The following is a 12,908-nucleotide window of genomic DNA, read 5'->3' on the forward strand; positions in this document are numbered from 1 at the left end:
AGTAACACTGACTACTATAACAGTAACACTGGCTACTATAGCAGTAACAGTAACACAGACTACTATAGCAGTAACAGTAACACTGACTACTATAGCAGTAACAGTAACACTGACTACTATAACAGTAATACTGACTACTATAGCAGTAACACTGACTACTATAGCAGTAACACTGACTACTATAACAGTAACACTGACTACTATAACAGTAACAATAACACTGACTACTATAGCAGTAACAGTAACACTGACTACTATAACAGTAACAATAACACTGACTACTATAGCAGTAACACTGACTACTATAACAGTAATACTGACTACTATAACAGTAACAATAACACTGACTACTATAGCAGTAACACCGACTACTATAACAGTAACACTGGCTACTATAACAGTAACACTGACTACTATAGCAGTAACAGTAACACTGACTACTATAGCAATAACAGTAACACTGACTACTATAGCAGTAACAGTAACACTGACTACTATAACAGTAACACTGACTACTATAACAGTAACACTGACTACTGTAACAGTAACACTGACTACTATAGCAGTAACAGTAACACTGACTACTATAACAGTAACACTGACTATTATAACAGTAATACTGACTACTATAACAGTAACAGTAACACTGACTACTATAGCAATAACAGTAACACTGACTACTGTAACAGTAACACTGACTACTATAGCAGTAACAGTAACACTGACTACTATAACAGTAATACTGACTACTATAACAGTAACACTGACTATTATAACAGTAATACTGACTACTATAACAGTAACAGTAACACTGACTACTATAGCAGTAACAGTAACACTGACTACTGTAACAGTAACACTGACTACTATAACAGTAACACTGACTACTATAGCAGTAACAGTAACACTGACTACTATAACAGTAACACTGACTACTATAGCAATAACAGTAACACTGACTACTATAGCAGTAACAGTAACACTGACTACTATAACAGTAACACTGACTACTATAACAGTAACACTGACTACTGTAACAGTAACACTGACTACTATAGCAGTAACAGTAACACTGACTACTATAACAGTAACACTGACTATTATAACAGTAATACTGACTACTATAACAGTAACAGTAACACTGACTACTATAGCAATAACAGTAACACTGACTACTGTAACAGTAACACTGACTACTATAGCAGTAACAGTAACACTGACTACTATAACAGTAATACTGACTACTATAACAGTAACACTGACTATTATAACAGTAATACTGACTACTATAACAGTAACAGTAACACTGACTACTATAGCAATAACAGTAACACTGACTACTATAGCAGTAACAGTAACACTGACTACTGTAACAGTAACACTGACTACTATAACAGTAACACTGACTACTGTAACAGTAACACTGACTACTATAACAGTAACACTGACTACTATAGCAGTAACAGTAACACTGACTACTATAACAGTAATACTGACTACTATAACAGTAACACTGACTATTATAACAGTAACAGTAACACTGACTACTATAACAGTAACACTGACTACTGTAACAGTAACACTGACTACTATAACAGTAACACTGACTACTATAGCAGTAACACTGACTACTATAACAGTAATACTGACTATTATAACAGTAACAGTAACACTGACTACTATAACAGTAACACTGACTACTATAACAGTAACAGTAACACTGACTACCATAGCAGTAACACTGACTACTATAACAGTAATACTGACTATTATAACAGTAACAGTAACACTGACTACTATAACAGTAACAGTAACACTGACTACTATAACAGTAACACTGACTACTATAACAGTAACACTGACTATTATAACAGTAACAGTAACACTGACTACTATAACAGTAACACTGACTACTGTAACAGTAACACTGACTACTATAACAGTAACACTGACTACTATAGCAGTAACACTGACTACTATAGCAGTAACAGTAACACTGACTACTATAACAGTAATACTGACTACTATAGCAGTAACACTGACTACTATAACAGTAACAGTAACACTGACTACTATAACAGTAACAATAACACTGACTACTATAACAGTAACAATAACACTGACTACTATAGCAGTAACAGTAACACTGACTACTATAACAATAACACTGACTACTATACCAGTAACAGTAACACTGACTACTATAACAGTAATACTGACTACTATAACAGTAACACAGACTACTATAACAATAACACTGAATACTATAACAGTAACAATAACACTGACTGCTATAGCAGTAACAGTAACACTGACTACTATAGCAGTAACACTGACTACTATAACAGTAATACTGACTACTATAGCAGTAACACTGACTACTATAGCAGTAACAGTAACACTGACTACTATAACAGTAATACTGACTACTATAGCAGTAACACTGACTACTATAGCAGTAACAGTAATACTGACTACTATAACAGTAATACTGACTACTATAGCAGTAACACTGACTACTATAGCAGTAACAGTAACACTGACTACTATAACAGTAATACTGACTACTATAGCAGTAACACTGACTACTATAACAGTAATACTGACTACTATAACAGTAATACTGACTACTATAGCAGTAACAGTAACACAGACTACTATAGCAGTAACAGTAACACTTACTACTATAACAGTAATACTGACTACTATAGCAGTAACACTGACTACTATAGCAGTAACACTGACTACTATAACAGTAATACTGACTACTATAGCAGTAACAGTAACACAGACTACTATAGCAGTAACAGTAACACTTACTACTATAACAGTAATACTGACTACTATAGCAGTAACACTGACTACTATAGCAGTAACACTGACTACTATAACAGTAACACTGACTACTATAGCAGTAACACTGACTACTATAGCAGTAACACTGACTACTATAGCAGTAACACTGACTACTATAACAGTAACACTGACTACTATAACAGTAACAGTAACACTGACTACTATAGCAGTAACACTGACTACTATAACAGTAACACTGACTACTATAACAGTAACAGTAACACTGACTACTATAGCAGTAACACTGACTACTATAGCAGTAACACTGACCTGTATGAGTTGTATCTACCTGTCTCTACTGTCTGTCTGATAAAACAGAGAGTTTACCTGGAGGTTCAGCCTGCAAACTCAAATCAGCAGCTGGAGATTCACCTGGAATAGGAGACTGGTTCATTAACTGGGAACACAGCAGCAAACTGGAAACTGAACTTATATTTCATATCTTATATTTACCATTGGTGTCTGTCTGAGACACACTCAGTGGAGGGTCAGGTCCTAAAAAAACAAAATCTGTCTCCATTATAACCTTTCACATCAGATCTGGTCTACTTTTAAGTGAGCGTCTAATGGGAAATTTTACTATGTATTGTTAATAAAAACTCATGATACCTGCAGCCTGAGCTTGGCCAGCAGAGACACCAGAAATGGCTCCTACAAGTCCTGGAGAACCTACAGAGGAGGAACCATAGAGTAGGAACCAGAGAGATAAGATAAGATAAGATAAGATAAGATAAGATAAGATAAGATAAGATATTAATCCCCGTGGGGAAATTCGGGAAGGAGAACACACAGAGGAGAACCAGAGAGGAGAACACAGAGAGGAGAACCAGAGAGGAGAATGCAGGAGAACATAGAGAGGAGGAACCAGAGAGGAGAACATAGGAGAACATAGAGAGGAGGAACCAGAGAGGGGAACGCAGGAGAATATATAGAGGAGAAACCAGAGAGGAGAACATAGAGAGGAGGAACCAGAGAGGAGAAACCAGAGAGGAGGAACCAGAGAGGAGAACGCAGGAGAATATATAGAGGAGGAACCAGAGAGGAGAACATAGGAGAACATAGAGAGGAGGAACCAGAGAGGAGGAACCAGAGAGGAGAACACAAAGAGGAGAACACAGAGAGGAGGAACCAGAGAAGAGGAACCAGAGGAGAACATAGAGAGGAGGAACCAGCTTTAATATAACTACCGTTATAGTTATCTTGAGGAACTGCTAGTTGTTTTTTCAGTGACACCATTTTTATTTTGACTATGTCAACAGTTTGGCTTGGGCCAAGGATCATGAAACACTTTCTCCAGCTGTTTGATCTAGTAGAGAAGAGTCCAGATGTCCAGGAGCCTGACACTGCAGGGGGAACAGTCTTATATATATATATATATATATATATATATATATATATATATATATAATATAATATAATATTATGATAAGTTTTACCTCCAACTTGTATTTGTGATGTTGCTGAGCTGCTCTGTCCTTCTCCACCTGATGATGACAAAAGAAACAAATGTATAAGAGACTCTGCAGCCGGTCAGTTGATCCACTGGTTTGACTGTTGTGTGTTTGACTCCTACCTGTGTGACTGCTGTCTAAACTGGAACCTGATTTGAGAGAGAAGAGTGAGTTCATATTAAACAGCAGAGTGTTTATAATCTCATCAAACTGATATTATTCAACTGTTTAGTTTTTGTGTGTGACCACCTGACATTTCACTCAGATTTAGTCGTAGAATAGTTGGATTAGACGGACATGGTGATCTTTATTTTGATTGATCAGTCAGACTATCATGATACCTGTTGAACTAGAGTCCAGAGACAAACCCGTCTGTCCTCCCTGCACTGCTGCTGTGTGAGAGACAGACAGACACGGAGAGACAGACAGACACGGAGAGACAGACAGACACAGAGAGACAGACAGACACGGAGAGACAGACAGACACAGAGAGACAGACAGACACGGAGAGACAGACAGACACAGAGAGACAGACAGACACAGAGAGACAGACAGACACGGAGAGACAGACAGACAGACAGAGAGAGATGGATGGTAATTCTGTCTTGATACCAGTGAACAGTTTGTATAAGTTACTGAGCTTGGAGTATTGCACTACTACTTTACAACATGGCTTCTGAACCTTTTTTGGGGACTCAAATGAGAAATGTGTTCTGTCAGCCTGTAGCTTATTGTAGAAGCAGAGTGGGGTTTCTGGCACAACCTACTTCCAAGGTGCATGGAGAAGGGAAAAAGGTCTAAAAAGGTCAAAACTCCAGCAACACTTGTAGTATATAGAACAACTTTATTGTTAGACCAACGCGTTTCGGCTTGTGGCCTTCATCAGGGTCATCAGCCTGTAGCTTATTAAAACAGACTGTTCCTCTGTCTGTAGATGTCTGTGTAGATCTGTCAGTATAATAAACCAGCATTAGGATTAGGGTTCTTTACCTTGGGACCCAGCAGCTGCTCCCCCATTTGGTCCGACGGCTATGGAGGGACTACCGGAGGCTGCGGGGAAACGAAACCCTTTGTCATTAAGAATAAGTAATCTGATTACATGTTTATAAAAACAGTACAGGCACCTGTGGTACTGCATCAAGTATTCTGATAAATCAGTAATTTACCGCCGGCATCCTGACCGTGTGAGGAAACTCCAGGTACAACACTGATACCTGCCAGGAAAACACAGCTCAGTAATCTGGTTTAAAAAGGTAGATAATCTGGTTCAATAGGACTATGGGTAATCTGGTTCAATAGGACTATAGATAATCTGGTTTAATAGGACTATAGATAATCTGGTTCAATAGGACTATAGATAATCTGGTTCAATAGGACGATAGATAATCTGGTTTATCAGTACTCAGCTGGGCAGTAGAAACATCTTCACAGTATCTCTACAGTAGTTTTCCCTAATCATATTGATATTTTACTCTTTTAAAAGGTGTTTGATCTTTAAGGCGATGCTGATCAGACTCAATGTAAATGTGAACGTGTTCACAGAATGTTTCACTGCAGAAGTGACTGATCTGACTGATCAAATATAATCCAAAGATTTAAAGGGAAGCAGAGATATGAGAAGGATTCCAGTTTGATAAAATCAATAAATCACAAATTGATTACCAGGCATAATGTGACATCAGATGACAAAGCCTCTAGATTACAGACATAAACTGATGTGAAATGAGTCAGACAGACAGACAGACAGACAGACAGACAGGCAGACAGACAGACAGACAGACAGACAGACAGACAGACAGACAGACAGGCAGACAGGCAGACAGACAGGCAGACAGGCAGACAGACAGACAGACAGACAGGCAGACAGACAGACAGGCAGACAGACAGACAGGCAGACAGGCAGGCAGACAGGCAGACAGACAGACAGACAGACAGGCAGACAGACAGACAGGCAGACAGACAGACAGGCAGACAGGCAGACAGACAGACAGACAGACAGACAAACAGACAGGCAGACAAACAGACAGGCAGACAGACAGACAGACAGACAGACAGACAGACAGACAATACATCCTTAACTAAAGCTGATTGTCAGTGAAACCTGTCTTGCTGTCTGTCAGCAGGTGGCGCTGTAGCTCCGCCTCCTACAGTCTGCTGATAATGGATCACAGTATTTCTGTGTTTTCTCAGGATCTGGCCACATGTGAAGCAAAGTGTTTGTGAGTGAAAGTGAAACCTGAGAGTGTGTGAAGCATCATGTGTTTCCATGCAGGCTGATGGGAACCAAACTAATCTGAACTCTTCAGGATAATCCTTCACTTAGAGTTTTGGGTCAATCTGGATTAAGACTGAGAGGCTCTCTGTTCACCTGCTGCACCAAACCAAAAGCTGCTTAGTCTAGTCTTACCCAAACCTCTGGACGCCGTGGTGGGCTGCTGGGCTGCAGGGGGGGGGGGGGGGGGGCAGAGAGGGGGGGGGGCAGAGGGGGGGCAGAGAGAGTTTCAGGTGACCAGGATTCCCTCCATGAATAAAGCTTTGTATTCAGCCAGGAAAAAGTGACGGTGGAGCGGAAACCAGACTAGGATGCACTCAGCTGAACTCGCTCTCAGCTCATTAAAGACCACTTATTGATTTTGGTCAATATATTAGAATGGTAATTATTGTTCTAGTTTACCTGAAAGAAATGAATCTTATGCCTGATGTTTTTATTTGTAACTTAACCTTGTATTTAAATGTTAAAATATAGCAGTTATACAACAGGTTTGTGTCATGTGTTTAGCACAGGAATACGTTTCTGTTTATACTGTGGTTTATAATGTCAGGTTAAAGCTCATCGTTAGAGGTGGAAAGCTGTTAACTTCTCACCCAGAATCTTATCCTGACTCTTGGAGTCATCATCATCTGGAAAGAAAAGGACAGTGATAAACGTCGTAACATTATAGATCAGGTGATTTATTTGTCTAATCACTTCACCTGTATTAAAGATGTTTTTACCACATTTTATATATTCACCACTTTTTAAGATGCGTGCTTCTGCATCTTAAACATCCTCAGCTTCTCTCTCCGAACAGATTTTCACTTCTGTTGCCTGTCGTATTTTCTTTCCAACTGTTCTGCACGGACGTTTTATTTTCGACTGTTAGATTTCATGTTATTTCTTTTTAGATTCTTCTTAGTCCAGATTAGCTTCAACATTAGAGGAAAGTCAGTTACGCAGCTGCTAGCTCTCCATCCGCTGCTGCCTTCGTCCATCCATCCATCCATCCTCCCTCCCTCCTCCCTGCTCCCTCCCTCCCTCCTCCCTCCTCCCCCCCTCCTCCCTCCTTCCTACCCTCCTCCTCCTCGGACAGCTCCTCCTCTGCCTCCTCGGCGGCCTCCACCTCCACTTCCTCCCTCTCTTTCTCTGGAGAGAGAAAAAAACCTTTTAATCTCAACTCATCAGCTGCATGACAGATTTACAGCAGCTGTGATGGTAACATAGATTCTATAAAATAATATAATATAATATAAAATAATATAATATAATATAATGTAATGTATGTGTGGTTTTACCTTCCACAGGAGCAGTAGATGCAGTCGTTGCCAGAAAGACAACCACCGACGCAATTAATAAATTTCTGTTAGGAGAGAACAACCCATAATACTATACTAATCAATACCAGTCAATACTAATCAATACCAGTCAATATCAGTCTCAACACAGAATTAATCCCATATTCTGTACAGATAAAAAATAAAAAAGTTAACTTTACAAAGATCTTTTACTGCAAAGTGTTGCACCAAAGCCTTGTGGGAATCAAAGTGTTTGAATTTAAAGTGAATATGGATCCAGGTGTAGTTTGTGACTGAATATATTATATAACCACCAGCAGGACTGACACAGCAGACACACAGAAACAATACAGAAAACATCTAAATCTAAATCACAGACTACCAGTCAAATCGATAGATTACCTGCCAATCAGAATAAAATCAATAACCTGAGAAATGTTTCCTCCAATCAGAACAAAACATTACAGCAATGAACAAGCAGAAGGATTCAGTTTCCAAACACACAGAGGACTGTATTACTATGATATTCTATTATAATCCTGTTATATTACTAAGTCTCTACTATAATATTCTATTATAATCCTGTTATATTACTAAATCTCTACTATAATATTCTATTATAATCCTGTTATATTACTAAATCTCTACTATAATATTCTATTATAATCCTGTTATATTACTAAGTCTCTACTATCACACCAGCCACAGGAGCATGTTATAATGTTATATTAGATAGAATAATTAGACAGATATCATTCCATATCAGAGTATATTATATTATAATGAACTGAGTTCTACTGTCTTCTGTTAGCAGAGTGATCAATTATTCCATATTCAGTTACTGGGATGATGAACAGAGTTTATGTGACAGAATAATTAGATATCATTCCCTGTCATCACTGTCTCTATTATCACACCAGCCACTGCACATATTGTGTCAGCATAATGGCACAGATATTATTCCATATATTCTGATAATGCAGAGTACAACCACATAGATATTTTATAAATATAAATATAAGTACTGAGCAGAGTACTCACCGAGGCAGCATGCTGTACTTGTGTGTGTCGAACTGCTGAACAGCAGCAGCTCCTCCCTCCATCTGACTTTATAGAGTCACTGAGGGGGCAGGGCCTGTAGTACTAATACTACGAGTACTACTACTACTACTACTGCTACTACTGTTAGTACTATAGAGTCACTGAGGGGGCAGGGCCTGTAGTACTAATACTACAAGTACTACTACTACTACTACTACTACTACTGCTACTACTGTTAGTACTATAGAGTCACTGAGGGGGCAGGGCCTGTAGTACTAATACTACGAGTACTACTACTACTACTACTGCTACTACTGTTAGTACTATAGAGTCACTGAGGGGGCAGGGCCTGTAGTACTAATACTACGAGTACTACTACTACTACTACTGCTACTACTGTTAGTACTATAGAGTCACTGAGGGGGCAGGGCCTGTAGTACTAATACTACAAGTACTACTACTACTACTACTACTACTACTGCTACTACTGTTAGTACTATAGAGTCACTGAGGGGGCAGGGCCTGTAGTACTAATACTACGAGTACTAGTACTACTACTACTGCTACTACTGTTAGTACTATAGAGTCACTGAGGGGGCAGGGCCTGTAGTACTAATACTACGAGTACTACTACTACTACTACTGCTACTACTAGTACTGTTAGTACTATAGAGTCACTGGGAGGCAGGGCCTGTAGTACTAATACTATGAGTACTACTACTACTACTACTACTGCTACTACTGTTAGTACTATAGGGTCACTGAGGGGGCAGGGCCTGTACTACTAATACTACGAGTACTACTACTACTACTACTGCTACTACTGTTAGTACTATAGGGTCACTGTGGGGGCAGGGCCTGTAGTACTAATACTACGAGTACTACTACTACTACTACTACTGCTACTACTGTTAGTACTATAGAGTCACTGGGAGGCAGGTCCTGTAGTACTAATACTACGAGTACTACTACTACGACTACTACTGCTACTACTGTTAGTACTATAGAGTCACTGGGAGGCAGGTCCTGTAATACTAATACTATGAGTACTACTACTACTACTACTACTACTACTTTCTACACAGTTTGTGTGTAATGACATTGACCTGGGTGAATTTACATCATTTGAATATCTTGCTCTTGAGCTCAAAGCAGAATTATCAGTTCTCATCATCACATTGTATCGGCCACCAACATATTCATCACTGTTTCTGCAGGAATTCTCAGAGTTGATCTCACTTGGTATCACTAGATATGATAGATTAATCCTGAATGGAGACCTGAATATTCATATCAACAAAAAGAATGACTCCAAAGCTATGGAGCTTGTGAATTTACTGGACAGCTTTGAACTTACCCAACATGTAAATGAAGCCACTCATCAGCATGGTAACATTCTAGACTTGGTAATAACAACAGGGTTAAACATTGACAATGTTTCAGTATTAGAATTACCTATTTCTGACCATCACTGTGTGTTTTTTGATGCCAGCCTAATCTTAACAAAGACTAAAAGGGATTTTTTTGGTTCAAAAGAGATTCCTACATGGCAAGGCTGAAGCAAAGTTCTCTAATGTTATGAAATCATTTGAGTCATACAGCATTGACTGCTCTTTAAATGACATGGTTGAAAATTTCAACAATACCTTGTCATCTGCTTTAATACTGTTGCTCCACTAAAGGTTAAGAAGAGGTCAACTGACAGAATCTCCCCATGGTTAAACAATAACAGTGTTAATGAGATTAAGAGAATCTGTCGAGCAGCTGAAAGAAAATGGAGGAAAACCAGGCTCACAGTTCACTGTAATATATACAAAGAAGCCATGACTGTCTATAACAAAGCAATACGTCTAGCAAGAAAGGATTACTTTTCTAGGATTATTACAGACAATGCTGGAAACTCTAGAATATTATTCTCCACTATTGACCAGCTACTCAACACTGCCCCCACCCGTCCACAGTCCTCTGCATCAAACTGTGAAGAACTTGCATTGTTCTTCAATAACAAAATAACTTCAATTAGAACCAGCATTGCTGCTGATGTAAACACAGATGACCTCAGCAAACCCTGTAAAGAAAATGTAGCCATGGGAAAATTCACTTGTATTACATTAACTGAGCTTTGCAAGACTGTCACCGAGTGTAACTCCTCCACCTCATGTATTGACCCTGTACCTACAGCATTTTTTAAGCGGGTGTTCGATAGTGTTTCAAGTCATGTCCTGAAGATTATAAATACATCCCTTCAAACAGGCATCTTCCCAGATGCATTCAAAACAGCTGTTGTAAAACCCTTACTAAAGAAACCCAACCTAGATGGTAATGCACTGACGAGCTATAGGCTGATATCCAACCTTCCATTCATTAGTAAGATACTTGAAAAGGTAGTTTCAGTGCAAATAAACTCCTTTCTTAAAGAAAATAATATCCTGGAGGAATTTCAATCAGGCTTTAGAACATACCACAGCACTGAAACTGCTCTTACTAAAATAATCAGCGACCTCAGACTAAACTCTGATGAAAATAAGGTCTCAATTCTTGTCCTCTTGGACCTAAGTGCAGTGTTTGATACGATTGACCATGATATCTTAATCAATCGTCTTGAAAAGTTGGTTGGTCTTTCTAACTGTGTGTTAAACTGGTTCAAAACATACATCAAAGGGAGAAAGTTTCACGTCAGTCTTGGAGATCATGTGTCTGAGAAACATGACATCTGTTTTGGGGTTGCACAAGGGAGCTGCCTTGGTCCATTATTATTCTCACTATACATGCTGCCACTTGGTGACATCATTAGAGAGCACGATGTATGTTTCCATAGTTATGCAGATGACACGCAACTGTACATCTCTGCTGAACCAAATGATGCTGCAGCTATAAACTCCATTACTACCTGTCTTTTGGCAATAAATAAATGGATGAGCAATAATTTTTTTAAGTTAAATGAGGACAAAACTGAAATCCTACTAGTTGGCCCTAAAACAAAAAGAGAAATGCTGTTTAATAATCTGGGAGCATTGACTCCCTGGATTAAATCTGAGGTTACAAGTCTTGGTGTTATCCTAGATTCAGATCTAAGCTTCAAGTCCCACATTAACAAGGTGATGAAAACATCATTTTTCCACCTTAGAAACATAGTTAAAGTACGACCATTTATAAATCAAAAAGATGCTGAAAAACTGATTCATGCCTTTATTTCAAACCGACTCGATTACTGTAACGCACTTTTTACCGGTCTCCCGAAAAAAACCACCGAGAGACTTCAGCTCATTCAAAACTCTGCAGCTCGGCTATTAACCAGAACCAAGAGGAGAGAGCACATTAGTCCAGTTTTAGCTGCTCTACACTGGCTTCCCGTAACATTTAGAATTGATTTTAAGGTCCTCCTCCTTATATACAAAGCCCTTAATGGGCTAGGACCAAGCTACATTGCTAACTCCCTTGTTCACTACCTGCCTTCAAGAACACTGCGATCATCTGCTGCTGGTTTATTGGAGGTTCCCAGCAACAGCCGAAAGAAAACCGGGGATGCAGCCTTTGTCAATTACGCCCCAAAGCTATGGAACACACTACCTATAGATATCACACTACCTATAGATATCACACTACCTATAGATATCACACTACCTATAGATATCACACTACCTATAGATATCACACTACCTATAGATATCAGGGAAGCCAGCTCGCTAAATATTTTTAAAAGAAAGCTAAAAACTTATCTCTTCACTTTAGCCTTTAACTAGCTATGACTTTCCTGATACAGGCCTGAAACTCTTTGTTGCACTTTGCTTCGCACTTATGCACTGCTGCACTTCTTTTAAAATGTTGTATTTTACTTGATTTTATGCATTCTATGTACTCTATTTTTTTTACTTTATTTTTATTATTATTATTCAGTGGGTTTTATTTTCCATCTTATGTTATGCATTCCTCATTTTTATCTTATTTTTACTATTATTATCAAGTGGTTAGGCCTGTAGTACTAATACTACGAGTACTACTACTACT

Source organism: Centroberyx gerrardi, chromosome 19 (assembly GCF_048128805.1).
Source record: "Centroberyx gerrardi isolate f3 chromosome 19, fCenGer3.hap1.cur.20231027, whole genome shotgun sequence".
Taxonomy (NCBI): domain Eukaryota; kingdom Metazoa; phylum Chordata; class Actinopteri; order Beryciformes; family Berycidae; genus Centroberyx; species Centroberyx gerrardi.